We start from the raw sequence: 14,534 nt of genomic DNA, 5'->3' as shown, positions 1-14,534 counted from the left end.
ACAGAAAGGGAACAGGAAAATAAAAAATCTCTACACGAGCTTGCCAGAATTAAGATGCCATTATTTCAGCTGTGATTAAAGGATACAAGCCTTAAGAAACTGAAACAGTGAGTTTCCTCTGTGGCAGAACACTGTGGGTTTGTGACATAAAATAGGGTTGTTGAGTTGATTAACAACGGTGTCCTTTAAAAAAAAAAAAAAAAGCAGCAGCTTCCTATTCACATTCAGTTTAAATAATTAAAATGGTATTTACAAATGCTGCTAAGATCTTTTGTTATTTCGTTTGGCATGTGTTGCTTTTTTTTTTTTTTTTTTTTTTTTTTTTTTTTTTTTTTTTTTGTGGGGCTAATAAGTAAATTGAAAACATACATTATTCTTCACCATTCTCCATTCTCCACTCACTTTCCTCCCACTGGCAACCAATCTACCAGAATTTTCTTCCATTCCCATTAATTGGTCCTCAGAGAATCTCCCTCGCATACCTTTGCAGTGACAGTCAGGGAACATTTCTTAGTAATACTGAGTCAGAAGCCCTGTGATAGCTCACAAGTCACATATTGAACTGGAGCTGTACTACTCCCTTCCATTATGTTTAATGCATGAGGCTTCTGAAATGGCATGGCTCAGGTGATGGATCATACTTTTCCTTCCAGAGTATCATGACTTTCTCTGGTTATTTCTTCAAGATTTTTTTTATTATTATTATTCCTAATGCAGTGATTGCCTGGCATACCATATCAAGCACAGTGGCACGGCAAGGTGGATAACCTCATGTTTATCGAGGCTGCAAAATCCCAGTGTCTGAAGCTCTACGGGGAAAATATAATAAATAAATAAATAAAATAGTCCTGTCTCCCAGACTCTCCTATTTTTAACATCTTTGAAAATTTTGGGCTGGGAAGTTTCAGTACATTATGGAATCCACAGGGTCTTGCAAAGTTTAAGCAATCCATGACATTTTTTATTTTAAATGCGTGTTGCTCAGCAGTGCTGCAAGGTCCCAGGTGAAATCAGGTGTCTGCCGTGCAGAAACATACAAAATAAAAAATCTTCACTACCCCAAAGACTTCACAATCAAAAATGATAAGAGAAGCAATTATTCTCACTTTTCAGAGGAGGAATTAACATGCAGAATGATGAAGTGTTATTTAGAGACAACCTTCTATATATGTCCAATTTATTTGCTCTTTGTGTTTAGTAAACTAGGTACTGAATTCAGTGGGGTGGTTCATACTGGTGCAAGCTTCCTGCAGCTGCTATCAAAACACAGACCTTAGAAACCAAGGGTGAAATTTATTATCTGTAACTGTAGGAATGGGCATAATTTTACCCTCCTCTGGCTGCACTGAATCCATGATAGGTCTTTACCTGCTTAACTTTCAGCTGCCAGTCCAGAAAGGTGAATGTCCAATTAATTTGTGTTACATCTGCTAGTCCCAGACAGATGTCTTGTACCCTGTAAGACAGCTCAAAAGCCACTTTGTTCTCTGCAATGGATTTTTAGACCTAAACTAGAGGAAATTTGATTAACTATATAACTGCGGAGAGAACCAATAGAGAAAACTGAACATCTCCAGCAGATGATTTGGCCCTTCCAAATAGAAATATCTAGAAAAGATGGGATGGTTCACATTCTGGAGGTGCAGAGGAAGGCTAGAAGCTTGTATTACACAGGATACACATCACTGGGGTTCCTAAATTCATCTGACACCCACCTCACACGACTGATAAAGCCCAAGTAGATAAAGTTCATTTGTGTATTTCCCTCTCCTTCTCCTACACTCAACACTGGAACCATGGAAGGACCTGAAGTTCTTGTCTGAAGATATAAAACCATAGTGAGACTCTATACAAGAGAAAAACATCCTACAGAGCAAGAAAAAACAAATCTTATGATACACTTGAATCTAAATCTTTTGATTGGAGGGGCTACAATTAACTTTTTGTCATACAGATGTTCTCAGAGTGAATTTTTACCTTGCCAAGGCCTCTATGTAAATAATAATATTTTTGGAACCAATGATTTGTGATACAATGATGGAATATACTCATATTACATCAGAATGTCTTTTTCTAAAAATATTATCAAGGACCATAGCTATTGCACAAACAACCCAAATGTGTTTATTGTTATGTATAGGAAAACTAAAGGACAGATATGTTCCCATATTATTTTCTGTGTTCTTTCTCAAGATGGATTGCAATTACTTTAGCTGTCTTTCTACTGAAAATCAGTGCCTGGAAATAAGGTGATGGGCTCCCAGCTGCAATTTTGTTGATAGCAATTGTTTTGCCAAGTTTCCTTATAGGTGGTGTTCGGCTCTGGATTAGGAATTCACAGAGCACTGTCTGTGTTTGGCTTCTCAAGGTAGTAAGGAAATTTCAGTGTAGTGACCTTTTTCATCTTAATTCCTAAAGGTCTTCAAGCTAGGAGGCTGTCACTGAGAAAATATTCTGAGTGTGAGAAGCCTGTGTGTTTACTTTCTGTATATACAAGAACAAAGACATATACTTTTTTTTTCTTTTTCTTTTTCTCATGCCCTTGAAACTGTTTTATTTGGCCTGTCTGGGTTTTATTTGGCACCTATTCCAACATATTACACAAAGCCAGAGTTTGATTCTAAACACTGGAACTTGGTCATCTGTGCATTTGAATACATAATGAATCATTTTGTCCTGATCCAGCTAGAAGTCTCCAAAATAATTCCTAGGCATGGTCAAGAGCCAGCATGGGCCAGAGATCATTCTGAACAGGTAGTTTGAGTGTAGTCACTGTGTCTTAAAAGGATGTGTTGTCTCAAAGTCAGAGAATAGACCCCAGGAATCTTCAGCATATCCATAAAGAAGGGATCATTTTAAATCCAAATCAAATAAAAATACCATACGTCCGTCTTTTATAGGCACATATCCAAAGGTTATAAAAAGATGATCCATACTCAGAGTTTTAAGAGGAAAAGAGCAAATTCTCTGATAATATTCCATAGAAAAAATATGCAGGATTGACACAAATGTATACCAAAGTTGTTCTCTTAATGACAAGCATCTCAGCTGAAGCCCAGGTGTTTGGGTAAAATCATTCCAATGCATAAGAGTATGATTAATTATCAAAGGGACCAGTGATCCACACATGCCTCTCTGACTGGAATTGCCAAAACATTCCAGTTTCTGTAGCCAAAGGCAGCAGCCAGCATCAGGATTAGTTACCTTGGCTCCCCCAGTTTCACCCTGGGTTATTGTATGACAGATGGGTCAATCTGCCTTTGGTGTGAAACTGGAGGGGTGATTGATTTTTTATCACAAGTTTATGGTGAAAAACCATAAGCATTGTTACTGCCCCTCATGAATCCCATGGTTAAGAATGTCAGCCTTGTTTTGAAAAAAAAATTGTGCTGAAGTAACACTGTTTCCTTCTTTCCCTCATGTCTTTGTTCCTCCTTATCTCCCTGTAACAAAAGATCAGTTGTTATTTTTGAATCTAAGATGTGATTCTTACAACTTGTATAAATCAGGTCTGTCTAAATTCAAACAATTTATGATTTTTTTTTTCCACCCATTTGACATGGAATCACAGAAATCACAGAAAAATCCAGTATTGTCTTTACAGTTGTTCAGGTTCTCATGTGAGTTTGGGTGGGGTTGTGAAGACATCCAGTTACCACCAGTCAGCAAATCTGTGACAAGATTCTGTCTGCAAGAGAAACTGAATTAAAAAGCAAGAGATGGGATAGGATGAGAAAGGAAAAGACCTCCAAGGTCACTTGGGTCCAACTTGTGGCCAGTCACCACCTTGTCAGTGAGATCATGGCTCCAAGTGCCATGTCCAGTCCTTTCTTAAACACTTATAGGGATGGTGACTCCACAACCTCCCTGGGAAATCCATCCCAAGCAATTGACAACCTTTTCAATGAAGAAATTCTTCCTGAAACATACAAAACAGTAGAAATTAAGCCTCCTTGACATTAAACAGCAATTTTCTTTTTGAGACCACAGTTTTGAGATGGAAGATCTTGATGCCCAAATTGAGAGCTCAAGGTAAGTCATTAATGGAAAGACATCAACCAACTGTGAGTCTTACCCCACACAGAACTTGAAACCCAAACCCACCAGGCAGTCATGTAAACATGCCATGAGTCCACATGGAAATGATTCCTACCTTTCTGCTCTCATGTTGTAGACAAACTAGAACTCCTCTCTCCAACTGAAGAATGAAATCCTCTACTAAGTACATGATGATAATTAGGTGTTAAAAGTTTATATGACTTCAATGAAAGGAAGGGAAAATTCACAGAGGAGAAATCCATAATTTCTTAATGTGTGGACAACATGCCTCAAGAATTTTATTGGCCATGAATTGCTGAAAGATATATTTAAAAGGAGTACTGTTGAAGGAAGCATCTTCTATCTCTCTTCTATCTTCTATTCTCATCAAGGAACCTGCACTGGGAGCAGTTTTTAGGTACAGTTATGGAGATACATGAAGATGGAGATGCTTGGTCAGTCTCTATAAAAATTTCTCTTTCCTCCTGATCTGAGCCTAATGGTTCCTGCTGGTCCTGATGTATCTCACTCAGTCTCCAAAGCTGAATGATATGTGACAACACCATGAAGCACATAAATCATATTAATACCTTTTTTGACAGTGTCTGGAGTTATGACCCTTGTAACTATTTGAATTAGAACAATGTAGAACATGTTAGTCTAATGTTGTCTCTACTTGCTGGTGGCCATTGTGGAAAAAAATCATTACACTGTAAAAATGACATGCATTTATACCTGCTGTCTGTATGACTGTTAATGCAAATCTTGCCTCATTTTGTAGTATGTGTCATCTGTGGGTTGAATCATGGATTTTTGGGGCAGGGACTAGGAATCAGTGACTTATTGGTTTTGCAGGTTTTTCTTTGTCTCTGAGTCAAAATGTGACTCAAATGCTTCAAAATTATTGAAAATGCATTCCAGATAGAATTAATCTAATGTAATGCTGATGTCTGAAATGTAAAACTCTCTCTCTGAGCTACACTCCCTGGACTCCTTTTGTGGTCAATGGAGAGGAATGTGTATCTCGAGGCTGTGACTGATGTCACCAAAAGCAGAAGGTTCAAGTAGGTCAAATTAATCAAGCCTGAATGTGTCTGTTTCCTTCAAGGGCAGATGCAGATGCCTCCACTAGAGAAGTCTAAAGTAACCCCGAAGTGCTATTCCATCCTTCCACAGTTCAGAAGTACAAGCCATGCTCCAACTCACAGTCAGATTATTCTGAGTTCCACTAAAAACATCAGAGAGACCTGACTGAACCTCACCATCTCTCTCAGCACGTTGTCTCCCATAGCTGGCAAAAAGCAGATGCCCAGGGAAGACCCATAAAACCAGGGCAACATATTATATTTTCTTCAACTTCCCAGCCTCTAAACCATCTGTAGCTTCAGAACACCCTAAGCCAGACATGTTTCTGATGTGTTCAGTGATCTATGAATGTGTCCCATTTTTCTGATAACCAGTGTTTAGACTAAACCATACACAGTGACCTTCTGGAAGGAGGCTGTAATTTCAGTGCATTGGAAAGTCATTTAGGGTCTTTGGGATGTGACACTGCATGTTTTATCTGTTAAAAACTGGTTTTGCTTTCAGAATTCCTTTCGTCACTATTGCAATTGTTAAAGTGTTCCTCCGTTTTCTTCTTGAAATTCTGGCATTTATTCATAGCTGAAAAATAGAAGCACAGAATGGTTTGTGTTGAAAGAGATCTTGAAGATCATTTTGTTCCACCTTCCTGCCATGAGCAGGGACACCTTCCACTATCCCAGGTTGCTCTATGTTCCATGTAACCTAGCTTTGGGCACTTCCAGGGATCCAGGGGCAGCCACAGCTTCTCTGGGCAACCTGTGTTAGTGCCAATTGGGCTTTAAAACTCAGTAAAGGCTGGAAAGTTAAAGAATGATGAACAGCTAGGCCTGGTATGTGGAAATTTTTATGAGGATATTCTGAGGTAGAAGGGGAAGTAATAAACTAAGTAGGTGAAAGCTGAGTCACTCTGAGTGGGTGAAGGGCGGAGAACAAGATCTACCTAACCCCATTGCAGACCTTGGCAATAGAGTTAGAGACAATGAATTGATCATGAAATTGTCTAAAGAATAACTTCTAAGAGAAATATAAAAATAACTTTTGTGGAAGCTAGGGAAGATACAGAAAAGGAGAGAGATAAATATTTTTGCAAGTCAGGTTCAGAAAGACTGATGCTCATGATGCTCAGCGAAAAAACTCACTTTTTTTTGGTAATGGGTTCAGTTATGAAGAGAAAAAATACAGTGCAGTCAAATCATGATCAAGAGGAAAGAAATCACATAAAAAAGTAAAATGTTTGTGAAGGTATTTTAAAGGTAAAATAAAAAAAAAACATGAACAAAGGCTGGGTGATAATTTTGAGGCTTTTCCTTCTCTGTTTTTTTTTTTACCTCTTTATTTTTCCTGTTAAGATCCCATTTCCCACCTGTTCTGCAAGACTTTGTGCAAGACTTTGTGCCTCTTTCCTGTCCTTTCTGTGATCTAACTGAATTCTCTGCATCTTCTCTATCGCTGTTAATTTCCAAATCACTTGCTGCACCTTTCAAACACCAGACCTGTCAGTCACAGCCTGACTACCACATTTAAGAGCCATGAGCAAAACCTAACCCAAAAATTGATTTGAAACCCCCATTTTATACCAATATCTCTTGCACAGACTGGTTTGGAAAGCTTTGCTCCATCTGTTGTTCCTCTCTTATTTGCTCTGTTTGAATTTCATTATCTGTGGTTACCATACAAAAGTATTGAAATCCCCCATGAAAGCTTTTACTTAGGGATAATTCTGCCTTTAATAATTATTGAAAATTATTTTGTGTATTTTCAAGAATCCCATAGAATTTAATATGAAATTATATCCAAGTTACAGACAGTAACAGGATTTCTTTTTATCCATAAACCAAGAGAATAGTTTCTCTGTAAGAAATGTAAATTCTCTAGAATCCTACCAATTTTTGCAGCCTAATTTTAGTCTTTTTCAAATAGTTAGAGTGCTTTCACATAACATTAGACTAAGTGGCAGCAGATTTCCATTATTAATGACATACTGCGACAGTGAATAGCTACAAGCAATTATTGGGAGATTGACAATGGGCAATGAAAATAAATTAGCTAATTCAAGCTACACAGCAAATACTTTCACATAACCAGCAGCATCTTCAAAACCAGGGTAGATGATCTGCAAACAGTTCAAAATTCTCCACAAATACTGTTTACAGCAGACAATGTGTTGACAATCAGACAAGACTGAGATTAAATAGGGTCTGGCCCTATTTGTTATTTTTGTTTGCCAAACATTCCTTTTATAAAATACACTATATTTGGGTTTATTTTGTTGTTCACACATCTCACATGAGTATCACTTTTTAATTAGCAACACTAATGAGGGCATATGACTCAAAAATCATATTAAAATCTTTGCTGTTTAAACAGCCTAGATTTGCAAATATCTCAGCAAAACGACCATGTCATTTGATATCAAAACACCCTCATCACCTTCTCTAAACCTTTTTGTCCTGAAGGAGAATGTATTTCAGCATCATATATATGAAAAAACAAATAAAGCAATGTCTTCAGTAGGAAAAAAAAAGCCTCCAAAATCCCAACTCTACGTCTATGGAAATACTTTTTATTCTCATTTCTATTAGGTGAACTAATGATACAGCAACTGAGCTGGATCTATAATGGCTTACACTATTCCCACCTTACAGAACTTTCCAGTGGTCCATGCTGGCAGAGATTTGGTGTGGTCTGTTCCCAGGAAGGAAATAATACTTCCCATACGTAGGTATAGAGGAGCCCTTATAGAGTATTTTGATTTTATCCTATCTTAGGCCCACAAAAATAGACATAAAACTTCCTCACCACTCCTGTTGAAGAACTGTATTTAATGAAAATCAAACCACTAACACAAATTTTAGACTTGTCACATATTTCTGGTCTCAGAAGTGCTGTCTACTGCCAGTTGTGTAAGGAGAACAACATCACTCCTACAGAAAACAAGGAATGATGTTGATCTTGCTGCTCTAGGTTGAGACCAAACATACATTTGATATATGTAGCACTGTCAAAGTGGGGCGATTTATATTGCTGCAGTGCTTAAATGGTTTTTAACTTTTAAAAGTAACGGTAGTGACACTGCTTTCAGAGAACAGAATATTGACACTCTCTCTATATAATATATATATACACATATACAATGCAATTTCATCACTGAAATAGTGGTTAAGCATTGAAACAGGCTCCCCAGAGAAGTGCTGGAGTCAACGTTCTCAGAAGTGTTAGAAAAATGGATAGACATGGCACTTTGTCATATGTTTAATGAGCATGGTATTGGGTCTTGATGGACTTGAAGGTCTTTTCCAGCCTTAGTGATTCTGTGATTCTATATTGGTTGGACAGGGTGGTTGCTTTATCTCTATCTACAAACATTCCACTTTGCAACAGAATAAAGGAATTCATTCCGCTATGCCCTTTTTTCCAGAGATAAACCTGGGAGCCATTGACAAAAAATGGGTCAGGGCTTCGGAGTCCCTGGCCCTGACAATGCCAGCTGCAGAGAGAGCAGGACAAAAAAAGCATCAGGAATAAAGAGATGCAACCTGTAGTGTGGTGGTGGGCTCAGGAAAGCGTTTCAATGTTCTTCTGAGCTTTGCCTGCTCACTCTTAGATTTACATTTGAGCTGAAGGAGACACTTCATAATACATGGCAGTTCCAGGGATGCAGTGAGGAAGACAGTGAAGAAGACACTGTCAGTGTTTTGTCTGTTTAGTAGTTATCTTTAACACAGATATTTGAAAGATACTTCCAGGAAGCTCCTCCTCTTCCTCTTCATCCCCCTTGGCTTACACCTCCATGGTCCTCTGTTCCAGCACTAAGCAAGAAAATATTTGATCTTTAGCTCATTCATGGCTCTAGAAAGCAGGTCAGAGCACCATATTACAATCCTTCGGTTCTTTCAGTTTCTTGGTAAGACCTTGCTCTGGCATTGTTTCATCTCCTGCTTTTTGCATCTCTTGCTCATTTATTTTGCAAACTCCTGGAAGCAAGAACAGTTTCTTGTTGGCCGTGCACGGAGTGTGTGGACCACTGGAGGCTCTGAACTAGATAGTGACAGCGACAATAAAGACAAGAAGATAATTGACTGTTCAATTAACGTAACAGAACTGCCTTGAAATGGGGATTTTTAAACAAACACAGCTAAAAATGGACTTTATTTCAGTGTATTTAACAGCTGCTTCTTTAATTGCTTGGATTTAGGTTTTCATGAAAATGAAACATTTTTGCCAAATAATACAACAAAAGTTGACAAAAAATAGAAAAAGAGATGCTTTAATTTTTAAAATTAAAACACATGTTTCAGAAATCCAAATAAATTTAACAAAACTAGAAAAAAATCCTTTAATTTAAGAAATCAAAACAGATATTTCAGAAATCCATAAAGCATTAGTGCTTGAAATACATAATATGATGAAATAAAACAACATTCTAGACGAAATGCGTGTACTTTGACTTTCGTGATAGACAATCATAGAATCTTATGATGGTTTGGTTTAGAAGGGACCTCAAAGTTCATCTCATTCCAACCTCCTTGCTGAGGATACCTTCTACCACACGAGGCTGCTCAAAGTCCCAACCAATCTGGCCTTGAACACTTCAGTTAATGTGAAAGTCTTCAGAAATGCCTTTTTTAGACCCTGTTATCAGACTTTGTTTTCCCCCATTTACCTCAGTCAGGGTAAAGAATTCCTGAATTCAAAACCTCTGAGAAAATCTGCTCTCTGAGAATATCTTTCAAATGAAGAGCTGTTGAAGTTCATTGCCAGTATTTTATTGTGGTGTATGGTGTGTGATGGTTCCACCTCATGGCTGGGAGCTCTGGGCAGGATTGGAATGGATGATCCACAACACCTTGAGTCACCCTCACCACCAGGATTATCACAGCCCAGGCTGGTATTTAACATTCTTTCTGTAGCCATGAGCAATTTGCACAGAATCTTCAGTGATCCAGGTTCCAGTCCTCCCAGCTCAACAGGAATTCTGTGTCTGAAATAAAAAGGAATTAAGACTGGAGTCCAGTTTTTAGTGTGTAAAACAGAAACCATGGCCACACTTCAGCAAAGAACTTCTGCTTAAACACATGAGTAATTCTTTCTAAAAGATCACTGCTCTGCTCTACTCCAACATGAGCTTAAATGACAAAATTAGGGCCAAAAGCCATAATTTTTTTTTCTCTGTGTGGACCTGTAATTATTTTTCTCTATCTCACAGATGATAGATGTGCTTGATATAACAACAACAACAACAACAACAACAACAACAATAATAATAATAATAACAGAAATTAGTAATGCTGTGAAAGCCTCTTTGCTGTTTTTCCTTTAATGTGAAATGCATTAAAATCTTTTATAGATGGACTATATAAATCCTTACTAAGATATAATGTTTATTTCTGAAATGAAAATTCAATGTTATCGTACATGCCAAATATATAATAATTTATATTACTCTTCTTACACACATTGTGACCATGTTGAAAGCAGAGTTTCCAAGGCCCTGTCTTAATCTTCATTTTTCTTTTCAACAAGGAAGCAGATATTGGATGGAAAAAGCAATAATATAAACCCAAGCAACAATGTGAGTCAACACAAACTGATTATTTGCTCACATTTTCCTGAATCCTAATTGCTTTCAGTGTTCTCAAAACACCATTAGATGAAGAAATAACAACTTCCATCATACAGTAAAAGGCAATTACACCAACTTGGAAAAGATACCTTGGGAATCTTCATATCAAGCTTGATTTACCCTGATGTTCTGCAAACATGTGTACCAATCACAACAGTTTTGACTCAACTCCAACACAAAATAGAGTTCCCAGAAGTTCATTGGAGGTAAAGCTACATTTTCACAGTGGTCCCTTCTGGCCTTTAATCTATTAATCATGGTCTTCTTAGATTAAAGCACCAAAATTGCCTACACACCCCATCTTCTGATTTCCTCCCACTCATTTTTCTATAGCCTTTCTCGTTCTATAATTAAACTCCATGTCCCTTTCCAGCCCTAACATATGCACTGCATTCTTCCTGACTTATCTGAATGTGCTTGGGATATTGGAGAGCCTGGACATACCAGAAGAATATTTCTGAACAATATGAATTTCTAATTGTCACCTTCAGCACAAGAAATCGTATGCTTTATTACTGAATGTGCAAAGCCTGAAAAGCCAGTCCAGGCTTGTTCAGTAGAGTAATTCAAGTGGAGCCAGTGGGAAAAAAAACATCTGGGATCAGAAATCCCAAATAACTGGGAAAGTTGTTCCATGATTTTACTTGGAACAACCATGGCAGCAGTTACTATTGCTTCCAGAAGCAAAAAATGTTGCTTAAGAGATTTATTAACCCATGAATCCTGATACCTCCTTTTGCAGGAACAGCTATATAAGGAATTAAAAAGCTGGTTTTGCTCCACTGTGCTGGTTAGAGACAGACACCAGCTTTATGGGCATCATAACCTGCACTGATGATAATTTATATTTCTCTTCCAGAGGGGCAAAGAAGGAGGAGGATCTATAGGAATTACTGGTTCAACTACACCACTCTAAGTTATCTGTCAACAGAGTCCTTGTCTGCTTTGCCTGTATCAAAAAACCATCTCTATGAACACATCAAAAACATGTGTGGACATTGTCCTATTAAAATCAAGGGAACTTGCTGCAGACTGTGGCTGGAACTTGTTTGCATTCACACTGAACACACCAGGTAGAAATATAGACCAGACCAGATGCAAACCCAGGAACATTCTGTGGTGTCAAGATGCATCTCAGCCCTGGCACAACTCTTGTAAACAGGCTAAAAAGTTTGTTTGTGTCTGTTCTATTGAAGCCTCGCTGGATTTGATGCATCTCATTGCGTGTAATTGATTTGCCTACTGTGGCTTTGGAACAGTGTAGAAACCATGCTCTGACTGAATGTCTGACACTGGAACCTGAAGAAAACGGCCTAAAATTATTTTTCTCCCAAACAAAATTTCCAAATGGAACAAGAAAACATATTAGGAAAACATACAGCCAAAACAAGATTTTAAATGACTTTGGGAATGCATGATGTCCATAATTTCTTGTTATAAAATAATTTTGAAAAGGATAGCCTTCCTTCCTTCCTTCCTTCCTTCCTTCCTTCCTTCCTTCCTTCCTTCCTTCCTTCCTTCCTTCCTTCCTTCCTTCCTTCCTTCCTTCCTTCCTTCCTTCCTTCCTTCCTTCCTTCCTTCCTTCCTTCCTTCCTTCCTTCCTTCCTTCCTTCCTTCCTTCCTTCCTTCCTTCCTTCCTTCCTTCCTTCCTTCCTTCCTTCCTTCCTTCCTTCCTTCCTTCCTTCCTTCCTTCCTTCCTTCCTTCCTTCCTTCCTTCCTTCCTTCCTTCCTTCCTTCCTTCCTTCCTTCCTTCCTTCCTTCCTTCCTTCCTTCCTTCCTTCCTTCCTTCCTTCCTTCCTTCCTTCCTTCCTTCCTTCCTTCCTTCCTTCCTTCCTTCCTTCCTTCCTTCCTTCCTTCCTTCCTTCCTTCCTTCCTTCCTTCCTTCCTTCCTTCCTTCCTTCCTTCCTTCCTTCCTTCCTTCCTTCCTTCCTTCCTTCCTTCCTTCCTTCCTTCCTTCCTTCCTTCCTTCCTTCCTTCCTTCCTTCCTTCCTTCCTTCCTTCCTTCCTTCCTTCCTTCCTTCCTTCCTTCCTTCCTTCCTTCCTTCCTTCCTTCCTTCCTTCCTTCCTTCCTTCCTTCCTTCCTTCCTTCCTTCCTTCCTTCCTTCCTTCCTTCCTTCCTTCCTTCCTTCCTTCCTTCCTTCCTTCCTTCCTTCCTTCCTTCCTTCCTTCCTTCCTTCCTTCCTTCCTTCCTTCCTTCCTTCCTTCCTTCCTTCCTTCCTTCCTTCCTTCCTTCCTTTTCCTTCCAAACATAAGGACAAGGCAGAGGTGAAAGAACCACAAAGTGTGGTCTTGCAAATTTGGGTGTATGTATATATTTGCTTTATGTCTTTACATAGTATAATCAACTTTCCAAATCTTTCAAAAATCATAGATCTTTGGTCACCAGTAACCTCAGTTAACTCTGGGTATTTAAAAGGTGTTTTTTAAGTCTAAGCTAGACACCTACATTGCTTTTGCAGGCTATGAGAAACCCATGGCCTCCAGAAGTCACTGTGAATACAGAGTGACTAGCACCTTGGAATTCACTGTTCTCACTGAAATAGGTCCTTTGGTGACTCATTCAGCCCTGGGAATGTTTAATCTGAAGTTAATTTCACTGTGCTTTGATCAGCCCTGCATATTGCAGTTTCGCTCGTGCTATGGAATTTTGTACTCAGAGCACACATGTGCACTGGAGGAGGATTCATAGAGCACAGGAGCTATGGGAAGTGGAGAAGAACAACTTCAAATTTACAGACTCCCAGATTATTTAGAAAGTTGTTGGGGGTTTCTCCCTAAATTGACTGACTGCATCCTTCAACCAAAAATGTAGCTTAATGATATTTTATAACTATTGTACAAACTGCTGAGTAACTCAAAACAGGTTTATGCAGGCAGCTCATATCCCCAAGCATATTTGTGTGTACATATATATATATTATTTACATAATATTTTTCTGTTTATTCTTTCTATATTTAGAGTGGGCTACCTGCCGACTAAGAAAAACATGCCCCTAATGCATGTGGAAAGTAGTTTACATGCCTGGGATTATATCAAGAAATGCAAAATTATCTTAACTTTTGCTTTTTTTTTTTTTAACATTTCTAGTTTTGCAACACAATTTTTAAGAAACACCACTGATTCCTTGTCTGTATAGGAAACAATAAAGTAATTTAAATAACTCCAAATTTATGTTGTCATGGATACAAACAAGAGTGACCTTTATAAGGGACCATGACAGAAGTCTCATCCCTGCAGGTTTAGAGGAGGATGAGCCATGGGTTCCAGAGAAGCCACTTCCACAGTCACCCTCAGTGAGAGCTGAGGACACCCTGGTTACCTGCTCTGCTTTGCAGAGCTCACAAAAGAGTGAAGCTGGTACTGAAGATGAACAGGAGATTTAATTTCATATTGTGAAAGTAAAGGAAAAAAAAGACACCTTACTGGTTTCAAGAAGAGTTTTTCTACCTGTTAGATACTACATGTAAGTGGATGCTTTCTTAGTACCTCTGGGAGGGAAGAAAACCAAGGTGGGAGAACTGAAGTCTCCTTTTCATGAATCACAGTCCTGGTTAGGAATTGATTAAATTATTATGGCAACTTTTTAATTCCTCTTGTTCTTCTGCCCAGAAAGCCCCGTTAATGTTGGATGCCTTTGTCTGCAGTTAATCCTGCAGACCCAATGCACTTTTGGGACTGTGGGCCGGCCCCTGTGTCCTGAACTCCACTGTCAACCAGGAATGACCCAGTTTCCAATGGAGTTTGTGGCAAGCTGCCCACTGACTTCAGTCAGCAAGTGCTGTTTCA

This window comes from Vidua macroura, chromosome 3, assembly GCF_024509145.1.
Source record: "Vidua macroura isolate BioBank_ID:100142 chromosome 3, ASM2450914v1, whole genome shotgun sequence".
In the NCBI taxonomy this organism is placed as follows: domain Eukaryota; kingdom Metazoa; phylum Chordata; class Aves; order Passeriformes; family Viduidae; genus Vidua; species Vidua macroura.
This window is presented reverse-complemented; position numbering follows the sequence as displayed.